This window comes from Rhipicephalus microplus, chromosome X (genome assembly GCF_043290135.1).
Source record: "Rhipicephalus microplus isolate Deutch F79 chromosome X, USDA_Rmic, whole genome shotgun sequence".
NCBI lineage: Eukaryota > Metazoa > Arthropoda > Arachnida > Ixodida > Ixodidae > Rhipicephalus > Rhipicephalus microplus.
The window spans coordinates 302,290,451-302,315,154 of NC_134710.1; the positions used below are offsets into that span (position 1 = coordinate 302,290,451).

At 44.9% G+C, this 24,704-nt stretch overlaps 2 protein-coding genes across 3 annotated transcripts in view; one reads left to right on the top strand and one right to left on the bottom strand.

Annotated features, from left to right (window-relative positions):
• Cad74A (cadherin 74A) overlaps positions 1-24,704 on the bottom strand; it is a 373,926-nt gene that overhangs the window by 201,177 nt on the left and 148,045 nt on the right. The window contains exon 43 of one of the 2 annotated variants that reach the window (XM_075879443.1): positions 19,604-19,627. The exons of the other annotated variant lie outside the window; for it this stretch is intronic. The gene's annotated coding sequence lies outside the window, so the exon portion shown is untranslated. Of the gene's footprint in view, positions 1-19,603; positions 19,628-24,704 lie in introns of those variants that run through there. 2 annotated transcript variants of the gene reach the window in all.
• The window catches only part of GC (gamma-glutamyl carboxylase), a 77,835-nt gene that overhangs the window by 8,276 nt on the left and 44,855 nt on the right, over positions 1-24,704 (top strand). The window lies entirely within an intron of this gene.

Sequence of the window (24,704 nt, forward strand, 5' to 3'; positions counted from 1 at the left end):
ATATACCTTATGTACAAGTGTACACTTCCATTGGGTGTCAGACCTTGTGATTTTCATAACGATTACGTGCTTTAAAGCCGGACACTCTTTGCAAAAGGCTCAGTCATTACTGCACATATTCCCTTGAGACCACGTAGTGGGTGCATGAAGAGTTCGGAAAGACTTCACCACATTGGCTGTGTTCTAATTCTTAGACAGCACGTAGACAATCTACGCATCCAGACTGCTGAGAAGACTGCACAGAGCCCATGCTGTTCGATAATTGGAAGACGTCTGGACAGCTCTTACATGACGCTGCGCCCCCTCACGTCGAGAAGAGAAAGCTACAACAAACAAACGTAACAGTTTTATTTTCTGGCTTATTTCGTGTTTAAACCAAAAACACATAAACGTTACTCACATTACCACAAAGAGGATATCCCTATCACGTGAAACCCTTAAAAGTGATGTTTAGAGTTTTCTTAATTTATTAGTTCCAGAATATTCTAGCGACACATAAGTTTCAATACGCTAAACCAACACAAATATTTTAACCAGTTCATTAACCAGACCACCTACTTAGCTGTAACATCTGATAGGAAGCAAACGAGCGAAGAGTGCAGCTTGTGCACCCTTGTTGCCTTCGAGAGCAGGAATGTCTATGCTGCATATGTGGAACGAAAGTACTTTCCCGAAAGAAGACAAATGTCCCCGAACGCGCCCGTGCGAGGCGCCATGTCCACTTGGAAAGCAAAAAGTCTGCGCGAAAACCACGCTGACATCGTTCTACAGCTGAAACATTACCTGCGTGGCTCCAGTAACGTGACGACACGCCACGTTCCTTAGAAAATTGATGCAAACACACTGGCAACACCATGCAAATTTTTTAGCCGTTATTATTAACGCAGCCATTGGGTGTAATACAGTGCCTTCCTGTCATGACCATTGCAGTGCGAACTTGAAGTAAACTCGTATGCCCGAGAAGCTCAGGCCATCCTGCATAGCGCCCCAGTGACGTGAACGAATGGGGAGATTCGAGTGTTATAACTCTACAGATATTTCAGACAAGCGTGCGAAAAGTTCTGTATTGAGGAGGCCTAAAGTCAACACCCCCTCCCCCCCCCCCCCGCCCAAAGCACACCCCTATTTGATGATAATAACAATAACTGATGAGAGCTAGCCCGAAAACAACGAAATGATTATGAGAGACGCTGTAGTGGTGGGATCCAGAAATTTTGATCACCTGCCGTTTTTTAACGTCCACTTAAATCCATAAGTACTCGGGCGCCAACCATTTTTGCCTCCATCGGAAACGCGCCCACCAAAGTGTATTGCAGCGTGGGCGATGGGGTGCGCCGGCCAGGCAAACTTGAGAACTTAAGAATTTTTTAGAGCCTTCGATGCCACAAAACGATTGCGCGCGGATTTAGCCAGGGTTGCAAGTGTGGCTACTTTGCACAAATTTGGATAATCTTATGCCGTTGGGGGCGGAAAAACCTTGTGGCTACTAGGCCAGTTTAGGCTTCTTTTTTAATGTTTCGATTTGAACAAAGTGATTAAATTTAATCTGTTTCGTCACAGCCGCTGGCTTTGGCGTATGCGTTGTCGAAACAATTAAATTTGGCGCTTGCAATACACCAAGGACATAATTTTCCCTTTGTATATGTGACCGGAGGGGCGTAAGAAGCGCGGGCGGGGGGAATGGGGGGGGGGCTCTTGGTGCTCTTTCCCGGATGTTTTGATTTTGCTTGCATATATATATATATATATATATATATATATATATATATATATATATATATATATATATATATATATATATACAAACGCACGCGCAAACATTCATAAAGTTAGGTAATACCCCCACTCCCCATCCCCCCCCCCCCAAAAAAAATCTGGGTAACGCCTCTCTCTAACTGAGACTTCGGCAGGGAGCTTCGTTTTGCAGACCGAAACTAAATTTCGCCACCTTTATTGTTGTTGGCTGAAGTTGGCGACTTTCCTATCAAGCAATCTCATATCACCCATATGCTTCGTATCCAATATTCTCGTGTGAATGCATGTAAATCATGTGTAAGCGTATGATCATGCGAAATTTGTGGATATGTATCACACGTATCGTATGAAAATTCCCGATAGGTGTATCTTTTTTTTCAATATCTTGGCTTATTTCTGCAATTTCGACATGCAACCCTAGTTGTAGCGTCGCCATCATCGCAGCAAATCATCATCAAGCTCTTTCATCGTGCACATCACGTTGCTGCAGTCGCGAGCTGCGGGAACGTGTCACGGGCGTCACAATGGCACGCTTTCTGCCTGTTCTATTCCTCAGCAAGGGCGATTGCATTTGGCGTGGCGCTGTCCGACTTCAGACGTCGGTAAAGTAAGTTCGTGTCTCCTGCTGCCGAAAGGGCGACAAGCATGGCGTTGACTTGGCGGAGAGGTTCCAGGCTCGAACAAATGTCTAAAGCCCACAACTTGAGCTGTGGTGAACGTTATCGGAGAGGATTCCGTGACCGGATAACAACTGAAATGTCTTCTACGGTACCAGAAGCGAGTCGTTGCCGGTGGTGCAAGGCGGAGACTTCTACAGCCCCCATCTCCGCCGTGAAGAATCCGGAGTCCACGAGTGCTCGGCAACACTAGCCTCCTACTGTTCTCCCGTCCACTGGCGGCGAAGCGACATCGCCAGACATCCTTGTGACCATGAAGTTAGTAACTCCTTCAACGTGTTCACCTCATTTCGATGAAATTGATACCACGGAGGACAGCTGTATTCCGACGGTGGTGAGAGCAGCCGCTTCTTCCTCATCGCACAAGGGCCCTGTCACAGATATTCGCCATATGCCCAGCGTTGTGGTGTGTGGACAAGCTGGAGTGTATGGAGGAAGCGCTGGAGGGGCTCTTCAATTCCATGCATGGTAAAGGGCGTGTGCCCGGCCACCGAAGGCACCCGCCCACCACGTCCACTAGAGTAAGTGGGCCTTCAGATCGACCTGGCAACCAAGGCGAGGTAGTGAATTTCCCTTCATTCCTGCCTTGCCCGTCATCTCCACCGCCCATGCAAACAGAGGGCTATTCCGCCATGTTATCCGCGACTACCCTGGCAGTTGCGACACCGGGAAAGCTGGAACGATGACGTGCAGTTCAACTGAGAACTGTGGCGGTGAACGAATTTTTTCGCATATTTGTGTTTTTGTGCGTACGGTATATTCATACACGTCCTGTTAACGATCTTACATAAAATATTTTTATACTTGACTTTGCTTGATTTTTTACGATTACTTACAAAGGATGCAGTGCTATAGAAGTAGTAATCTTTTAGGTATTTATTCATTGCACCTGCACCTCACCATGGTCTCACCACAGAAACTATATTTGTACACGCATCGAGCGATCTCGATGCGTTTTTTTTCAATATTTCTGGATGTGCTGTTGTTTCCTCTGCCATCACAAAAATCCCATGTTTTGTACGGGTAATATACAATCGCATATTTGCTTCGTTCGAGTGCATCTAGATTTCAAAACGAAGGTTCACATGGCCTCACTTCGTGCGTCGCTCCCTTAAAGTCATTGTATAAGCTAACATGAACGTTTCTTGAAAACGTGTGAAAATTTAGGCAATTTTATTTATTAATTCATTTATTCACTTAATTGGAAGGAAAAATAATTGGAGTAAAGATTGTTTATGTAGTCTATTTTTTTCAACCTATGAGAAACTCCATCAGGAACATTTCCGTCAGAATGTCCAAAGGGCGAGGCCCAAAAAGAAAGTAAGCTTTCGCTATTTACGCCTTACTTAAGCAATAAACCGCTTCACCTGAAAAAAATTGCCCACGTGGAACAGTTGGCCATCAAACCGATGCTATGGCAGTCTCGAGTTGAACTAGGGCCTTCTCAGTATATGTGGCTAAAGGTACATAGCTAGGGGGTGGGATGGACCAAACCCTCCCGAGATTTTGTGATTTTGCTTCACTGCATATATACAAACAAATACAAAGGGTATGCCCGAACAATAAAAAAATATTACCTCCCCCCGTCCCCCCGAGACAAATTCGGCTTCGCCCTTGCGTGGCTGACACTCCGGAGAAAAGCCTTGCACAGGGTTTATTTTGTATCCAACACTGATCGATACTTTTGTCGACTTTTACTGCCGTTGGCTGAAGTTGGCGACTTTTGTCTTTTTTTTTCGATTTCTCGGCCACTTTCTGCCTTTCTGTCATATAAACCTGCTTGTAGCGTCACCATCATCGCTGCGAATCATCATCACTTTCCGTTATTGCGCGAATAACGTGGCTGCAGTCACGAGCTGCGGGAACGTGTCACGAGCGTCACGAAGGCACGCTTTCTGCTTGTTCCATTCGCCAGCCAGGCTGACTGTTCAACGCGCTTTTCGAGTTCAGACGATGGTAGAGTGAATACGTGTCTCCTGCTGCCGAAGAGCGACAAGCATGGCGTCGACTTGGAGGAGAGGCTCCAGGCTCGAAGAAATGTCGGAAGCCCGAAACTTGAGCTGTGGTGAACGTTATCGGAGTGGATTCACCGACCGGATAACAACCGAAATGTGTCCTATGGCACCAGAAACGAGTCGTCGCTGGTGCTCCGAAGCTGAGACTTCGACAGCCACCGCTTCCGCCCTGAGGAATCCAGTGTCCACAGGTACTCAGGATAACTCGCCCCTTTCTGCTCCCACATCTAGTGCCAGCGTGGCAACATCACCAGACATCCTTGTGACCATGAAGCAAGCAGCTTCTTCACCATGTTCACCTTGTTCCGATGAAGTTGCAACCATGGGAAACACCACGAAGAGCAGCTGTACTCCAACGGCGGTGCAAGCAGCCGCTTCGTCCTCATCGCACAAGGGTGCTGTCTTAGATAGTCGCCATAAGGCCAGCGCTGTGATGTGTGGATGTGGTAGAGTGTATGGAGGCAGCGCTGGAGGGGCTCATAAACGCCACGCATGGTAGAGGGCGTTGTGCCCAGCCACCGAAGGCACAAGCCCACCTTGTCCACTGGAGTCCACGGGTTGTCAGAATGACCTGGCAACGAAGGCGAAGCATCCTTCTTTTATCCACCTCTGCCATCCTCGTCGTTTTTTTTCATCCATGCAGACTGATCGCTATTCCGCCAAGTCATCCGCGACGCTAGAGCCAGTTCCGACACCGCGAAGATTGGACCCATGATGTGCAGTTCAATTGAGAACTGCGGTATTAGACTTGTTAATTCGTTCCCTTGCGCTTTTTTACGTATTGTATTTCTTTACGTCTGGTTAATTATTTTACAATAAACATTTTTATACCTGATTTTTTTTAGTGTCAGTATTCCTGCTCATAGAGGATGTCATAGTTAAGGAGCAGTGAATATTTTTTAGTCATAAGTTATAATCGTAGGCACATCGAGCAATCTCGGTGGATTAACGGGCTGGTTTTTTCAGAAATGTCGGCATCAGTGTCAGAATCGTTGGTTATTGGTTGGGAATATGACCAAAACGTATTCAATGATCATACACGTTAGCGGTAGTAACATCGTAGTCAAGGGCGAAAATCTCGGAAGCTGCAGTTTTAGTCAATTGCCGCGCAATCTTTATTTATACGCAGATGACAAAAAAAATCGCAGTTACTCTATTCCCGTTTCAGATGAAGGAAAGAATGCATCTATTTCAATGAACTGATGAATGACTTAAATTTAGAGTGTTTCCAATTTAATGTTAGCGTGAGCTTCTCATCAAAGGCTGCATTTCCAGCATTTTACTGTGTACGTAATTGCTGTTCGCTGAGCCACATTTCAGCAATCAAACGTATTTATAAGGCTCAAATATGCGCCTGTAAACACGTAGAACACATTTCAGTGACTTAAAATATCACCTATTAGTCCTTGAGCTCCCTAATTTCCATAATTAAAATAAGATCCATAATTTCTTCTCTTCGGGTACTGAAAACCCGGAAAGCCGTTTTCCTAATTTAAGGTATCGAGATAGTGAAAAATTTTCAGTAACTCCTAAGGTTGTGGCTACCACTTCTTTAAAATAATATAGGAAGATATCATGTTTTAGTTTTAGTGTATAAGGGCGGGACTTTTAAGCTCACTTATTAGAGGCTTTAAGTATTGGTTTGTAACCTAAATAAAAGAAAAAAAAAACGCGGGCAGTTCGCGCAGATGGACTACCAGCGCTGCTTGTGGAACCTTAAGCTTCGACTTTAAGAGTCGAACACAATAGCAATATCGTTTCTATAGTGCTTACTTCTACCACTTAGTGCGTGCTTCATTTTATTTTTTAATGTTACTCGAGAAGTTGAAATTGTTGATCAATACAATGTATAATCGGTTACGTTCAAAGCGACTTGTGTTAGTAAAGCTTTTGCATATGAATGGATTATTTGTAATGGGTAGTAAAGTATGTTTTAAACCACGAGATATTATGCGCGTGCAATGTTTTTGAAGTTGCTATGCACCTGTATTTTTGCGCTGCCGTTTACAAGTCAGTCGTCACCCAAGCTCTTGTTGGCGGTTAGTTACTTTTTTTTGATGAGCCTGATTGCATTATGCACTTTCTTACCAATACGCCGAATAGTTTGGTTATTGGAGCCATTGGCTTCCAATTGGCTTCCGCTCATGGTATACAGCGTTATCTCGTTCTCCTCTGTTTGAATTTATCCCCTGAGTTTGCGGCCTGAGATAACGCTCTATACCATGAGCGGAAGCACCATTCCAAGGGTGGATTTTATCCGGATCCTGGGCTTGGTGATAGAATTCAATGGCTCCAATAACCAAACTATTTAGCGTTGAGTAGCCGTAGTATAAGAGAATGTCACGAAGGGTAGAAATACATGCCAGTTCGTGTGATTGGGGTGAATGTACATGACGATCATGTCCGATAGTGTCCGATGGAAGTGTTCAGTCAATACGTTGGTCTGCGTGGAACACCCGCCTGCTGGAAAGTGCCGTGAGTGTGACCCTTAAGAAAGCGTCTATTCATTACGCTGGCTATTTTACGTACGAAAAATCTGGGGAAATGTTGTGCACCTATTCAGTACACACGCTCATACCATTATGCTACTTCTGTGGTGGGAATTTCAGTGACAACTATTCCATGTCTACTTCATCAATGTGCGACCAAAGTTTAGAAAATAAAACTTTAAAAGGTCTAGGAACACTTTCGGGAAATGAGCAGGCCACCGGTATTTGAACCACTGCTCTTCTGATTGTGAGACTAACAATTTGCCACTCGGCTTTTGCCATGGCTTGATAAGGGCGTTTGAAAGTTAGTCTGTACATTACGCAGCTGTATTTTTTGTGTCCCTGCCTTGAGGCAACTATAATTTTCTTGGCTACGTAAAGATAAAGCCTGCATGGAGGAACACTTTGCACTGAAACACATTTCGAAAGAAGTTTTTGAACAGATTATCACCAGGTATGGAATGCACTACTTTTTTACATACCCCGTGGCCCATCGAGCCAACAAACTGTGCTAAAGATTTATGTTTAAAAAGTACTCTAAAACAAGCTTTGCTGAAAACTGGGTTCCCAGGAAACATAAAAAAAATCCCGGCTGCGGCGGCTGCAATTCCGATTGTTCTGTAGACCGTGCACGTATGCACTGAGTAGGGTTCCCCTTGAGTGGTTAACATTTCGAGGCGTTGTTTGGATGTGCCATGAGTGTGCCAGAACTGTCTTTTTGGGTTACCACTCTCCGTTTGGATGACCCAAGTATTGTCGAAATTGACGCGGTGGTTAATCTATTCGCAGTGTTTAGCGAGAGTGTTTCGGTCGGCGTTGATTTGAGGCAGTTTATTGAAATGCAGACGAACGAGGTAGCCTCGTATTCTTTTATCGTACCTCGCACGACACCTACTTCTACGGTAGGCCATTCTCAGTTTCACCTTCTACTCAGGCTCATAACTGCGTACCCTTGATCACTTTTGCTGTCCTTTTCCTTTAACTTTTTTGTTCTCTTGCCCTTAGCAACACAACAATGAAAGACGGTAATGTTAAGTAAACAAGTGCGAAATGTCAGCGAACACCAAATACGATAGTAACGTGAAAACAATATGCAAATTCATGGTCGACTGCCAGCTTTCTCTTCTGGCCTGGCGACGCGTTCTCCTGCCTTGAAACTTTATTTTTTTTTTTTTGAAGGTGTGAAGATTTTCGGCTGTCGGTGAGTTCCGAAGCAACCTCCATGCTCTGTTTTGCTGTTTGCGCGCGTTTCGGCATTCAGAATTCCACCAAGGCACACGCCGTTTTCAAGGGTGTCCATTTGTTTGTGGGATGCAATTTGCTGACACACCAATCAAAAACGCTTTGAAGTAGTTGAAAGAAGCCGTCCCCACGCGACTTTCCGCTTCCTCCCGAGGAAGTGAGAAAGGGTGGAAGACGTTGCCACCACTCCGTTTCTTTTCTCCCATTTGTCTCTCCTCCAGAGCTGTGTTTTCGTATATAATGCTACAGTGTACTAGAATATGCGGTAGTGTGGTCAGGCAGAAGCCGCGGCTGCCGCAATCGGTATTGACAGCCGCGAGACGGCGGCACTCAAGTCACTGTTGCCGTGAACAAAGTTGCCCAGATATACTACGCGGTCGCCGACACCAGTAGACCGAATGAAAACAGGGAGAACCACAGCAGCAACAATGACCAATAATTAAATTCTTGCTAATGGCTCCGAGATGGAAGACGTGTTTTGGTTCAACTGCGCCCCGCTAGATGGCACGACGTGCCTAATATAACCAGGCGAAAATTTAATTTTTGAGTCACTCGCGCCATTGCCCGCAGTATTGCTTGGCGGTTCTTTGTTCCATGAATCAAATAAAAACGAGCAAGCAGCATTTTATTGGACTTCTTGATCCCCAGAAGGTTCTCTATTCAGTGCAACTAGATTGATTACTCGTGATTAATTGTAGGTGGTTTGTCCTAATTCATCGGTATATTTTTGAGAATGTCATACTGTGGCGCATGCATTCTTGGGCATTTACCTTAATTTCTCGGTAAGTAGGCAACTTCTGTTGACAATATTGTCGTTTTAGATGTTGTCATACATTGAGCTTTCACTCTGACGTAAATTGGTATTTGACTTTAGTGTCCCTTTAAGGAGGCCCAGAGTCAACGCTACCCCCTCCCACCTCCACGCCCATAACTATTTTATATAATTATAACTGAAGGGAGAAACCTCAAAGTCGTGATATCATTACGAAAGACCCCGTAGTTGTATAGGCTTCAAAAATGTTGACCACCTGCCATTTTTTAACGTCGACTTAAATCGATAAGTACAAGAGCGCCAAGCATTTCTGCCTCAATCTGGAATGCGCCCACCAGATTGCATTGCACCGCAGGGGATGACGCGTGCCGGCCAGGCAATCTCGAGAAATAAAGAACTTTGGAGAACTTTCGATGCAACAAAAGGATTGACCGCGGATAAAGGCAGGCTTCCAAATGTGGCTACTTTGCACAAATTTGCCTAATTTTAGGCTGTAGGTGGCAAAAAAGAAAACGCTTTGGCTTCTTGGACGTTTTTCGCTACTTTCTAATACCCTCAATTTGAACCAAATGATCAAATTTAATCTGTGGCATCACACCCGCTGGTTTTCGAGTATGCAGTGTCAAAACAATCAAATGCGGCACTATCAATAATCAAAGTAATGTCTTTTGTATATCTGAAAACAGGGGCGAGAGTGAGGGGGGGGGGGGTTAAAACACTTCCGAAGTATTTGGATTTTGATTGCCTATATCTATACACACCGACACAAACGCACGCGCAAACATTCATAAAGTTGGGTAATACCCCCGTTTCTTTTCCCTCACCCCCAAAAAATCGGTGTATACACATCTCTCTGATTGAGACTACGGGGAAAATTCTTGCAGGGAGCTTCAATTTCCAGCCCATCTATAACTGAACGAAACTAACTTTACCGACCTTTGTATTTGTTGGCTGAAGCTGGCGACCTTCCTAGCAAACATTCTCATACAACCCATATGCTTCGTATCCAATAATCTTGTATGAACGCATATAAATCATGTGTAAGCGTAGGAGCATGCGAAATTTGTGGATATCTATCACACGTATCTTATGAAAATTCTCGATAGGTGTATTTTTTTTCAACATCTTGGATTATTTCTGCAATTTCGACATGCAACCCGAGTTTCAGCGTCGACATCATCGCTGCAAATCATCATCACGCTCCAGCATCATGCACATCGCGTGGCTGCAGTCGCGAGCTTCAGGAGCGTGTCACGGGCGTCACAAAGGCACGCTCTCTGCCTGCTCTGTTCCTCAACAAGGCTGATTGCAATTGTCGTGGCGGTGTTCGACTTCTGACGTTCATAAAGTAAGCACGTGTCTCCTGCTGTTGAAGGGGCGACAAGCATGGCGTCGACTTGGCGGAGAGGTTCCAGGCTCGAAGAAATGTCGGAAGCCCGAAACTTGAGCTGTGGTGAACGTTATCGGAGTGGATTCACCGACCGGATAACAACCGAAATGTGTCCTATGGCACCAGAAACGAGTCGTCGCTGGTGCTCCGAAGCTGAGACTTCGACAGCCACCGCTTCCGCCCTGAGGAATCCAGTGTCCACAGGTACTCAGGATAACTCGCCCCTTTCTGCTCCCACATCTAGTGCCAGCGTGGCAACATCACCAGACATCCTTGTGACCATGAAGCAAGCAGCTTCTTCACCATGTTCACCTTGTTCCGATGAAGTTGCAACCATGGGAAACACCACGAAGAGCAGCTGTACTCCAACGGCGGTGCAAGCAGCCGCTTCGTCCTCATCGCACAAGGGTGCTGTCTTAGATAGTCGCCATAAGGCCAGCGCTGTGATGTGTGGATGTGGTAGAGTGTATGGAGGCAGCGCTGGAGGGGCTCATAAACGCCACGCATGGTAGAGGGCGTTGTGCCCAGCCACCGAAGGCACAAGCCCACCTTGTCCACTGGAGTCCACGGGTTGTCAGAATGACCTGGCAACGAAGGCGAAGCATCCTTCTTTTATCCACCTCTGCCATCCTCGTCGTTTTTTTTCATCCATGCAGACTGATCGCTATTCCGCCAAGTCATCCGCGACGCTAGAGCCAGTTCCGACACCGCGAAGATTGGACCCATGATGTGCAGTTCAATTGAGAACTGCGGTATTAGACTTGTTAATTCGTTCCCTTGCGCTTTTTTACGTATTGTATTTCTTTACGTCTGGTTATATATCTTTCATTAAAAATTCTTATACTTGATTTTGTTTGAAGTTTCTGTATCCCTGCTCATAGAGGATGTCATAGTTAAGGAGCTGTAAAGTTTTTAGTCATTGCACATGAGCCTCACCGCAGTCATGCCATAGAAGTTATAATTGTAGACACATCGAGCAATCTCGGTGGGTTAAAGGGCTGGTTTTGCAGAAAAGTCGGCATCGGTGTCAGCATCGTTGGTTGTTGGTATGGAATATGACGAAAACATATTCAATCATCACACATGTTAGCTGTAGTAACATCGTAGTCAGGGTCGAACGTCTCGGAAGCTGCAGTTTCAGTCAATTGCCGCGCAGTCTTCATTTATACGCAGATGATAAAAAAAAAGCGCGGTTACTCCATTTCCGTTTCAGATGAAGGAAAGAACAAATCTATTTCAGTGAACTAATGAATGACTTTAATTTTATAGTGTTTCGAAATAAATGTTAGCGTGCGCTTCTCATCAAAGGCTGCAATTCCAGCATTTTACTGTGTACATATTTGCTGTTCGCTGAGCCACATTCAGCAATTAAACGTATTTACAAGGCTCAAATATGCACCTGTAAACAAGTATAACACATTTCAGTGACTTAGAATATTGCCTATTAGTCTTTGACCTCCCTAAGTTCCGTTATTATAATAAGATCCATAATTTCTTCCCATCGGGTACTGAAAACCGGGAGTGCCGTTTTCTTAATTTAAAGTATCTAGATACAGAAAAATTTTTCACTAACTCCTCAGGGGTGGTCACCACTTCCTTAAAATATTATAGGAAGATATCATGTTTTAGTTTTCTTGTATAAGAGCGGAACTTTTAAGCTCACTTCTTAGAGGCTTTAAGTATAGGTTTGTAACCTAAATAAAAAAAAAAACATGGTCGGTTCGCGCGAATGGACTACCAGTGCTGCTTGTGGACCCTTAAGCTTCGCCTTTAAGAGAATAACGATAACGATATTGTTTCTATAGTGCGTACTTCTATCACTTAGTGCGTGCTTTTTTTGTTGCATGATGTTACTCGAGAAGTTGAAATTGTTGATCAATGCAAAGTAATTGATAACGTTGAAAGCGACTTGTGTTAGTAAAGCTTTCGCATATGAATGCATTATTTGTAATGGGTAGTAAAGCATAATTTAAACCACGAGATATTATTCGCGTGCATTGTTTTTGAACTTGCTATGCACCTGTGTTTTTGCGCTGCTGTTTACAAGTCAGTTTTCATCGAAGCCCTTGTTGGCGGTTAGTAACTTTTTTGATGAGCCTGATTGCGTTATGCACTTTCTTACCAATACGCTGAATAGTTTGGTTATTGGAGCCATTGGCTTCCAATTGGCTTCCGCTCATGGTATAGAGCGTTATCTCGTTCTCCTCTGTTCGAATTTATCCCCTGGATTTGCGGCCTGAGATAACGCTCTATACCATGAGCGGAAGCAGCATTCCAAGGATGGATTTTATCCGGGTCCTTGGCTAGGCCCGCGGGAACCCAACAAAGGCTGAGCCTGCAGCGGCCGTTTATTGAACGACACACAACAGACACGCGGACACACGCGATTGGCTGCATGCAATCACGTGTGGGCCGTTACAGATGACATCTGTTGGACAGAGTACACACAAGGGTACACTCAGTGCGAGCGCCACTCACAGGTGGCGCCACGACACAAGAGTAGGGTTTAACGTCCCAAAACCCTCATTTGATTATGAGAGACGCCGTAGTGGAAGGCTCCGGAAATTTTGACCACCTGGGGTTCTTTAACGTGCACCCAAAACTGAGCACACGGGCCTACAACATTTCCGCGTCCGTCGGAAATGCAGCCGCCGCAGCCGGGATTTGATCCCGCGACCTGCGGGTCAGAAGCCGAGTACCTTAGCCACTAGACCCCCGCGGCGGGGCGAATGGGGTGATTCGAGTGTGATAAATCTATAGATGCTTCAGGCAGGCGTACGAAATGTGCTGTATTGAGGAGGCCTAAAGTCAACGCACCCCCCCCCCCCTCTCCACGCACACCACTATTTGAGAATAATCATAACTGATGAGAGGCAGCTCAAAAACCACGATATGATTATGAGAGACGCCGTAATGGTAGAATTCAGAAATTCTTACCACCTGCCATTCTTTAACGTCCACTTCAATCGATAGGCACACGGGTGCCAACCATTTTTGCCTCCATCGGAAACGCGCCCACCAAAATGTATTGCACAGTGGGCGATGATGTGTGCCGGCCAGGCAAACTCGAGAACATAAGAACTTCCTGGAACCTTCAATGCCTCAAAACAATTGCGCACAGACTTAGCTAGGGTTGCAAGTTTGTTTACAATGCCCAAATTTGGATAATTTTAGGCCATTGGTGGAGAAAAAAGTTGTGGCTACTTGGCCAATTTAGGCTTGTTTCTCAATGTTTTCATTTGAACGAAATGAATTAATTTACTCTGTGGTTACACAGCCGCTGGCTTTCGAGTACGCGTTGTCGAAGCAATGAAATTTGGCGCTTGAAATACACAAAAGAAACACGTTTTTACCTTTCGTATATGTGACCGCATGGGCGCGTAGCCAACGCCGGCGGGGGAATTGGGAGGTCGATCTTTGCCGGCTTTTTTTATTCTGCTTGCCTATATCTATATACACACATACAAACGCACGCGCGAACATTCAAAAAGTTAGGTAAACCCCTTCCCCCCCCCCCAAAAAAAAACCTTGCTTTACGCCATTCTCTGACTGACTCAAGAAAAGTCTTGCAGGAACTTGATTTTGCAGGACCATCTATAACTGAACGCAACTAAATTTGGCGACCTTTATTGTTGTTGGCTAAAGTTGGCGGCTTTCCTAGCAAACTTTCGTATATGACACTTTTGCTTCGTATCTAATAGTGTCATAGGAAAACATATAGGTTATGTGTTCTCGTATGATCATACGAATTTAGTGTATATTTGTCATACCTATCATATTAAAATTTTTATAATTTCATTGTTTTCAATTTCTTGGCAAATTTCTGCCTTTTCGACATGGAACCCTTGTTGTAGCGTCACCATCATCGCTGGAAATCATCATCACGCTCCATCATCGTGCACATCACGTGACTGCAATCACGAGCGTCGGGAACGTGTCACGGGCGTCACAAAGACACGCTCTCTGCTTGTTCTATTCCTAAGCAAGGGTAATTGCAATTGACGTGGCGCTTTTCGACTACTGACGTCCGTAAAGTAAGTACATGTCTCCTGCTGCCGAAGGGTCGAAGGGCATGGCGTTGACTTGGTGCAGAAGTTCTATGCTCGAAGAAATGTCTAAAGCCCACAACTTTAGCTGTGGTGAACGTTATCGGAGAAGATTCAGTCACCGGATAACAACCGAAATGTGGTCCACGCTACGAGAAGCGAGTCGTCGCTGGTTCTCCGATTCTGAGACTTCTACAGCCCCCGCCTCCGACGTGGGGCATCCGAAGTCAACGGGCGCTCAGCATAACGTCTGATTAGTTGTCTTACAATAAACATTTTTATACTTGATTTTGTTTAAAGTTTCAATATTTCTTCTCATATAGGATGTCATGGTTAAGGAGCAGTGAATTTTTGTAGTCATTGCACCTGAGCCTCACCCTAGTGCACGCCATAGAAGCATAATCGTAGACACGTCGAACAATCTCGGTGGGTGAATAAATTCGTTTCGCAGAAATGTCGGTGTCGGTGTCAGCGTTGTTTTTTGTGAACGAAAACTAATCAGGTCCATGACCAAAAAATATTCAATGAGTGTTCTCATCAACCGTAGTAGGAGCGTAGTCAGGGGCAAAATCTTTTCAGGGATCTCGGAAGCTGCTGTTTTAGGCGAAATTGCCGCGCAGTCCTCCTTTGTACGCAGATGATGCAAAAAAAAACGTGGTTGTGAAATGGGGTGTTAAATTGCGACTTACTTGGGTCGATGGCTAAATTGGTTAACGTGGTTGTAGGAGGGGGTGTTAAATGAGTGAACACGTACACACGTATGCGAAAGGGCGGCGCTGGTCGAAGGGACGTCGATCATTGTGTTTGTGGATTCGTTGAAATTCATTTCACCGCGACCTTGGACGTCGACGCGCCGTACAAACCAACCGACGAGCGGCAACTGAGCGAGCGAGCGCCGACCTTGAGTATATATACAGCACGACGGCGCATGCACTGTCAGCTGTTGAATGTTCTCGAAGCGCGACGCCACATGCGCGTCCACTGGAGAATCAGGAGAATTGTAGATGTCGAACGCGGTGTGTAGAGGAGGAAGGGTGCACAGATGGTGGAGGAGTGAAGCGCGCGCGGTGTGTAGAGGAGGAAGGGATGCACAGATGGTGGAAGAGTGGGCGACGGCGCGACGGCGCATGCGCGCGCGTCAGCTGTCGAATGTTCGAGAAGCGGTGCGGACGGCGCACTACAAGGCGCGAGTATAAGATGCTTCCGCATCTAAAAAAGACTTCTTTTTTCCGTTTCCATTGAAGGAAAGAATGAATCTGTTGCAGTGTATTCATGCATGACTTCAAATTTATAGTGTTTCCAATCCACTGTTAGTGCGTGCTTCTAATCAAAGACGTCAATTACTGCATTTCATCGTTGACATATTTCCATAAATACACACTTGAGTTCCATCTAGTGTAAATTCAAAAAACTCAATGCTCAGAGAACTTCTATAGCATGCAGGTTTTCGAACAGCAGTAAACAAGTGCGAAAGTTTGTGGCCTATGATATTGATTGTAGCATTCAACCATCTTTTAACGCGATAGTATTATAGCAGTCGTTTCCCAAAGATTTCGGCATTGGTGTCAACCTCACTGGCCGAGAGCCAGAAATCATCATCGTGTGTGTGTATATGTGTCAAAAAAATCAAGAAAGATGCAAACAAAGTAAATAATAGTTTTTTTTTCTGGTATAGGGGAGGACCAAATCCTGGCAGTTTGCGGGTTTAACAGGTGTTCTACTACACAGCCTCGCATCTACTTGGAAATAGAGAGATTAAGATGCTCTGAAGTGAAAGGGAAATAATGTTCCTCCTTCACAAACACATGCGTCGTGTATATAGGCTTCACAATACCAAATGTATTATCGCAGTAATATTGCAGAGTACAAGTGTACACTTCGATTGGGTGTCAGAACATGTGATTATCATAACGACTACGTGGTTATTATATTCCGGCCACCCATTATAAAAGCCTCTGCCATTACTGCGCATATTCCCTTGAGCCCACAGTGTGGAGGCATTTAAACTCCCAGAGTAACTATATAAAATAACAGGATGAACTACGTTGTTGGCGTATGCACGAGGGAGAGAATATTCCTATGACGTGTATCTCTTGATTACGAAGTTGAGAAGTCGCTAAATTATTGTTTCCACAATATGCTAGCAACGCATAGTATTGAATGCAATAAAACAGGACCAATTTTTAACCAGTTCATTAACCATTGCACGTATCTGTAATATTTGAAAGAACCAAGCTAGTGGCCGAGAGTGCAGCGTGTTCACCCTTGTTGCCATAGAGAGCGGGAATTTCCATGCTGCATAAATGGAACGTAAGTAAGTACTTTCCCGAAAAAAGACAAATGCTCACAAACGCGCCTGTGAAAGGCGCCACATTCACTTGGCAAGCAATAAGACAGCGTGACAATCACGCTGACATCGCTCCACGGCTGAAATATTAATTATGGGCAGCAGTGACGAGTCGACACGTGGCGTTCCTTTGAAAATCGACGCAAATGCACTGGTAACACCGTGCACATTTTGTAGCCGTTTTTATCAACGCTGGCATCGGGTGCCCCGCAGTGTCTTCCTGTCATGAGCACCGCAGTGCAAACTTGGAGCAAACTCGCGTGTCAGATAAGCTCGGACAAGTCTGCATAGCGCCCCAGTGACGACAACGAAGGGGGCGGTTCGAGTGTTATAACTCTGTAGATACTTCACACAGGCGTGCGAAGGGTTCTGTATTAAAAGGACACTGAGGCAACCATTTAGTCAACGTTGATTGTTAAAATAGTGGTCGAGAAACCATGTAGCTTTACATTTGTAGCAAGGAATGACTAATACTGAAATAAAGTCGCGTTTTAGTGGCGTGCATTGGGTTAGCGCACTTTAAATTATCCCCCTATAAAAGCGGACGGACTCAAGTCACTGTTGCCGCGAAGAAAGTTGCTCGGATTTACTTCGCGGTCACCGACACCAGTAGACAGTAGACAAACTAGCAGCATTTTATTTCGTTTCGTGATCGATGGAAGGCTCTTTATTTAGCGTAGCTAAATCGATTACTAGCGAATAATTGTTGGCGGTTCATCCTACTTCATCGGCATCATTTTGAGAATGTCCTACTGCGGCGCATGCATTCTTGTGCATTTACCTTAATTTCTTGGTCAGTCAGTGACTTCTGTAGATATTATTGTCGTTTTAGATGTTGTCATACAATAAACTTTCACTCCAATGAAAATTGTAAATTGATTTTAGTGTCTCTTTAAGAAGGCCCAGTGTAAACTCTACCCCCCCCCCCCTTTTCACGCACATTCCTATTTTATACAATATTAACTGATGGGGGCTAACCCAAAGCCGTGATATAATTACGAAAGCCACCGTAACGGTGGGCTTCAGAAATGTTCGGCACCTGCCGTTCTTTAACATCGACTAAAATGGATAAGTACACGAACGCCAAGCATTTCTGCCTGAATCGGGAATGCGCCCACAAGATTGCATTGCACCGCGGGGGATTATGGGTGCCGGCCAGGCGATCTCGAGAACTGAAGAACTTTCGAGAACCTTTGATGAAACAAAAGGATTGATCGCGGATAAAGGCAGGCTTCCAGGTGTGGCTAGTTTGCACAAATTTGGCTAATTTTAGGCTGTACGTGCATGGCTGAAAAAAAATTTGTGGCTTCTTGGACGTTTTTGGCTACTTTCTCATACCCTCGATTTGAACCAAATAATCAAGTTTAATCTGTGGCGTCAAAGCCGCTGGTTTTCGAGTATGCGATGTCAAAACAATCAAATTTGGCACATTCAATAAGAAAAGTAATGTATTTTGTATATGTGAAAACAGGGGCGAGAGTGAGGGTGGGGGGGGGGGGGGCTCAAACACTTCCAAAGTATTTCGATTTTGCTTGCCTATATCTATACACACAGATACAAACGCACGCGCAAACATTCATAAAGTTGGGTAATACCCCCGCTCCCCCTCCCTCCCCAAAAAAACTCTCGGAATACACATCTTTCTGATTGAGACTAACGGAGAAAGGTCTTGCAGGGAGCTTCACTTTGCAGACCATCTATAACTGAACGAAACTAACTTTGCCGACCTTTATATTTGTTGGCTGAAGCTAGCGACTTTCCTAGCAAACATTCTCATACAACCCTTATGCTTCGTATCCAATAATCTCGTATGAATGCATATAAATCATGTGTAAGCGTATGATCATGCGAAATTTGTGATTATGTATTATATGCATCTTGTGAAAATTTTCGATAGGTGTATTTTTTCAATATCTTGGCTTATTTCTGCAATTTCGACATGCAACCCGAGTTTCAGCGTCGACATAATCGCTGAAAATCATCATCACGCTCCATCGTCATGCACATCGCGTGGCTGCAGTCGCGAGCTGCGGGAACGTGTCACGGGCGTCACAAAGGCACGCTCTCTGCCTCTTCTGTTCCTCAACAAGGCTGATTGCAGTTGACGTGGCGCTGTTCGACTTCTGGCGTCGGTGAAGTAAGTACGTGTCTCCTGCTTCCAAAAGGGCGAGAAGCGTGGCATCGACTTGGCGGAGAGGTTCCAGGCTCGAAGAAATGTCGGAAGCCCACAACTTGAGCTGTCGTGAACGTTATCCGAGTGAATTGCGCGACCGGATAACAACCGAAATGTGTTCTATGGCACCGGAAACGAGTCGTCGCCGGTGGTCCGATGCTGAGCCTTCGACAGCCACCGCTTCCGCACTGAGGAATCCAGTGTCCACAGGTACTGAGCATAACTCACCCCTTTCTGCTCCCCCATCGAGTGCCGGCGTGGCAACATCACCAGACATCCTTGTGACCATGAAGCTAGCAGCTCCTTCACCGTGTTCTCCTCGTTCCGATGAAGTTGCAACCAAAGGAAACACCACGAAGGGCAGCTGTACTCCGACGGCGGTGCAAGCCGCCGCTTCGTCCTCATCGCACAAGGGTGCTGTCTTAGATAGTCGCCATCAGGCCAGCGCTGTGATGTGTGGATGTGGTAGAGTGTATGCAGGAAGCGCTGGAGGGGCTCTTCAACTCCACGCATGGTAAAGGACGTTGTGCCCGGCCACCAATGGCACCCGCGCACCACCTCCACTGGACTCCGCGGGCAGTCAGAATGACACGGCAATGGAGGCGAGGCATCCTGCTTTTCTCCATCTCTGCCATCCTAGTCATCTTTTCTATCCATGCAGACTGGTCGCCATTCCGCCAAGTCACCCGGGACTACAGAAGCAGTTGCGATACCGGGAAGACTGCAAACATGACGTGCAGTTCAAATGAGAATGGCAGCGTTGGACTTGTGTACTTGTTCAACAGCATTTTTTACGCATTTGTATTCATTTATGTCGAGTTATTCGCTTTACAATAAATATTTTAAAACTTGATTTTGTTTGTAGCTTCAGTATTTCTGCATGTATAGTATGTGATAGTTAGGGAGCAGAAGATTTTTTGTAGTCATACCACTTGAACTTAACCACAGTCTCACCATAAATAATATATCGTAGACATGTCGAGCAATCTCGGTGCTTTTAACGTGAGAAAATTAAAGAGCACGTTTCGCAGAAATGTCGCTGTCGGTGTCAGCGTCGTTGTTGGTGAACGAAAAATCATGTTAAATCATGTTCAAAATATGGTTACTGCATTCCCGTTTCCGAATAAGGAAATAATAAATATGCTTCGTTTAACCCTTCCACGACTTCCATTTTATAGTGTTTCAATGCACTGTTAGCGCCCGCTTCTGATCACAGGCGCCGATTCCTGTATTTCATTGTTGACATATTTCCATAAATACAAACTATAGGGTTCCATCCAGGGTATATTTAAGTACCTCAATGGTTACGAAAACTTCTATCGCATGCCTGTTTTTGAAAAGCAGTAAACAATAAGGAAACTCTGTGGCCTCTATGATATTGATTGTAGCAGTGAACAATCTTTTAACGTGATAGCGTTATACAACTCGTTTCGCAGATATTTTTTCATTGGTGTCAGCGTCGTTTGCCGAGAGAAAAAAAATCATCATCGTGTGCGTCTGTGTGTCCGAAAAATCAAGAAAGATGAAAATAAAATAAACAATAAACTTTTCTGTTTCGAGGGAGGAACGAACCCGGACCGTTTGCGTGTTTAGCAGGAGTTCTAAAACACAGCATTGCGCCTCTTCGAAATTAGAGAGATAATACCTTGACATGCTCAAAAATGTGTGAAAATTAAGTTTTTGCTTTAAAAACATATGTGTCCTGTATACAAGCCTCGAATACAAAGTGTAATATCGTAACAGTATTCTGTATGTACAAGAGTACACTACCATCGGACGTCAGAACATGTGATTATCATTATGATTACGTATTTTAAAGCTGGACACTCTTTGCAAAAGGCTCAGACATCCCTGCGCATATTCCCTTGAGACCACGTAGTGGATGCTTGACATGTTGAAAAAGACTTCACCACATTATTGTTCATAGTTTATAGCATGTTACCCATTACACAGAGTAGAGGAATAAGCGAAAACTTCACTGACGCAAGCCACTTTATCTTTATCGATTACATTGTAGTAACCCACAATTTCAACTTCTAGGGTAACATTACACAATAAAAGTATGCACTACGTGGTTGAAGTATGCAGCAGGGAGAAGATATCCATATCACATGCAACTCTTAAAAGTGATGTTTCAGGTTCCCATAATTTAATATTTAAAGAATATTCTAGCAACACATGAGTTTTAATACGATTAACCAACACAAATATTTTAACCAGTTCATTAACCTATCCACCTACTTAGTTGCAATATCTGCTAGGAACCAAACGAGGGGCAGAGAGTGCAGCGTATGCGCCCTTGTTGTCTTCGACAGCGAGATTTCCATGCTGCGTGTAGGGAAAGAAAGAAAGTACTTTCCCGAAAGAAGACAAATGTCCTCAAACGCTCCTGTGGGAGGCGTCCTGTCCACTTGGCAAGCAAAACGTCTGCGCGGCAATCACACTGACATAGTTCTACAACTGAAATATTAACGGAGTGGCAGCAGTTACGAGTCGACACGCGAAGTTCCTTTGAAAATCGACACAAATTCACTGGTAACACCACGCGCATTTTGTAGCCGTTTTTATCAACGCTGCTATTGGGTGCCCTACAGTGTCTTCCTGTCATGACCACCACAGTGCGAATTTGAAGCAAACTCGTGTGCCCGAGAAGCTCAGGCTATCCTGCCTGCGGCCCAGTGACGCCAACAAATGGCAGGATTCGAGTGTTATAAATCTATAGATACTTCAGACAGGCGTAGGAAAGGTTCTGTATTGAGGAGGCCTTAAGTCAACGCACCCCCCCCCCCCCCCTCGACGAACACCACTACTTGAGAATAATAATAACTGATGAGAGGCAGCTCAAAAACCATGATATGATTATGAGAGACGCCGTAGTGGTAGAATCCAGAAATTCTGACCACCTGTCATTCTTTAACGTTCACTTCAATCGATAAGCTCACGGGTGCCAACCATTTTTGCCTCCATCGGAAACGCGCCCACCAAAGTGTATTGCACCGCGGGCGATGATGTGTGCCGGCCAGGCAAACTCGTGAAATTAAGAAATTCCTAGAACCTTCGATGGCCCGAAACGATTGCGCATGGATTTAGCCAGGGTTGCAAGTGTGGCTACTTCGCACAAATTGGATAATTTTGGGCCGTTGGTGGCAGAAAAAAGTTGTGGCTACGTGGTCGATTGAGGCTTCTTTCTCAATTTTTTTTATTTGAACAAGATGACTAAATTTAATCTGTGGCATCATAGCCGCTGGCTTTCGAGTATGCGTTGTCAAAACAATAAATTTGGCGCTTGCAATACAAAAAAGAAATATTTTTTTACCTTTGTATATGTGATGGCAGCGGCGTTGCCCACGCTGGCGGGGTGGATTGGGGGATCTTTTCCAGATTTTTCAACTTCGCTTGCCTATATATATATGTTTAGGTTGTATAAGAGGGACAATTAATCAGCTGCCCGCTCATAATAAGTTCACGTGCTACGTGACGCCAAACATGCGCATAAGAGTGTTTTCACACTCGTTGTTTGGCTTATAGATGGCGCTGACTGTCGCTCCTACTTCTAAATTCACAGATAAACCCAAAAAAGTGGATGGAGGGAGTGCCGCTGTAATAGCTCAGTGGTTAGAGCATCGAACGCGTAATTCGAAGGTCGTAGGTTCGTTTCCTGCTTACAGTTGGTAATTTTTTCATCCACTTTTCTTTCTTCTTATTTACATTCCATTAATGTTAATAACTTCCCCTGTACATTCCTTGGCATTACTGTCTGTTATATCTCATTATTATTGTGTTAAAAACACGGAAAAACGAGCCCTTAGGTATACACTTCTTTCCCATATATATATATATATATATATATATATATATATATATATATATATATATATATATATATATACCAACGCACGCACTAACATTAAAAGTTAGGTAAAACCCCCGCTTCCCTTCCCTCCTGAAAAAAACAAAATCTATGTATACGCCTCTCTCCGACAGAGACTACTAAGAAAAGACTTGCACGGAGCAACATTTTCCAGACCATCTATGAAAATATATCTGGCGACGTTTATTATTGTTGGTTGAAGTTGGCGACTTTCCAAGCAAACATTCTCATATGACACATATGCTTCCTATGCAATAATCTCGTCTGAACGCATATAAATCATGTGTTAACCTATGATCACGCGAAATTTGCGAATATCTATCATAAGTATCATGGGAAAATTCTCGATAAGTGTATTTTTTTCAATATCTTGGCTTATTTCTGCCATTTCGACATCCAACCCTATTTGTGCGTCGCCATCAAGGCTGCAAATCATCATCACGCTCCATCATCATGCACATTGCGTGGCTGCAGTCGCGACCTGCGGGAACGTGTCACGGGCGTCACGAAGGCACGCTCTCTGCCTGTTCTGTTCCTCAGCAAAGCTGATTGCAATTGACGTGGCACTTTTCGATTTCTAACGTTGGTAAAGTGAGTGTACGTGTCTTCTGCTGCCAAAAGAACGGCAAGCATGGCGTCGACTCGTCGCAGAGGCTCCAGGTCCGAAAAAATGTCTACAGCCCACAACTTGGGCTGTGGAGAACGTTATCGGAGAAGATTTCGTGACAAGACAACAACCGAAATGTGGTCCACAGTACCAGAAGCGAGTCGTTCCCTATGGTCCAAAGCTGAGACTTTTACAGCCCCCGTCTCCGCCATGGGGAATCCGGAGTCCACAGGTGCTCAGCATAACTCGCCTCCTACTGTTCCCCTACCCAACGGCCGCGTGGCAACATCGCCAGACATCCTTGTGACCATGAAGTTAGCAGCTACTTCAACGTGTTCACCTCGTTCCGATGAAGTTGATACCATGGAGGGCAGCTGTACTCTGACGGTGGTGAACGCAGCCGCTTCTTCCTCATCGCACAAGAGTGCTGTCACAGATAGTCGCCATAAGCCCATCGCTGTGGTGTGTGGACGTGAAGGACTGTATGGAGGAAGCGCTGGAGGGGCTCATCAACTCCAAGCATGGTAAAGGGCGTTGTGCCCAGTCACCTATGGCACCCGCCCACCACGTCAACTGGACTCCGCGGGCAGTCAGAATTACCTGGCAACGGAAGGGAGCCATCCTGCTTTTCTCCATCTGTGCAATCCTCGTCGTCTCTTCCATTCATGCAGACTGGTCGCTATTCCGCGATGTCATCCGCGACCTAAGAGCCAGTTCCGACCCCACGAAGACTGGACCCAAGATGTGCAGTTCAATTGAGAACGGCGGCGTTGGACTTGTTAATTTGTTCCATTGCACTGTTTTACGTATTGTATTCATTTACTACTGGTTAATTGTCTTACAATAAACATATTTACACCTGATTTTGTTTGAACTTTCAGTGTTCTTCCTTATATAGGATGTCATAGTTAAAGAGCAGTGAATTTTTTTCCTCATTGCACCTGAGCCTCACTGTAGTCACGCCATATAAATTGTAATTGTAGACACATCGAGCAATCTTGGTGGGTTAAATAGATCGTTTCACAGTAATGTCGGCATCGGTGTCAGCATCGTTAGTTGTGAACGACCAAAAAATATTCAATGTTTGTGCTCATCAGCCGTAGTAGGATAGTAGTCAGAGGCAAAAGCTCTTCCGATCTCGGAAGCTGCTGTTTTAGGCGATATTGCCGCGCAATCCTCATTTGTACGCAGATGATAAAAAAATTACGGTTTCTCCATTCCCGTTTCAGATGAAGGAAATAACGAATAACTTTCGGTGACCCCATGCATGACTTCAGCTTCTCTTAGAGCGCGCTTCTCATGAAAGGCACCTATTCCTGC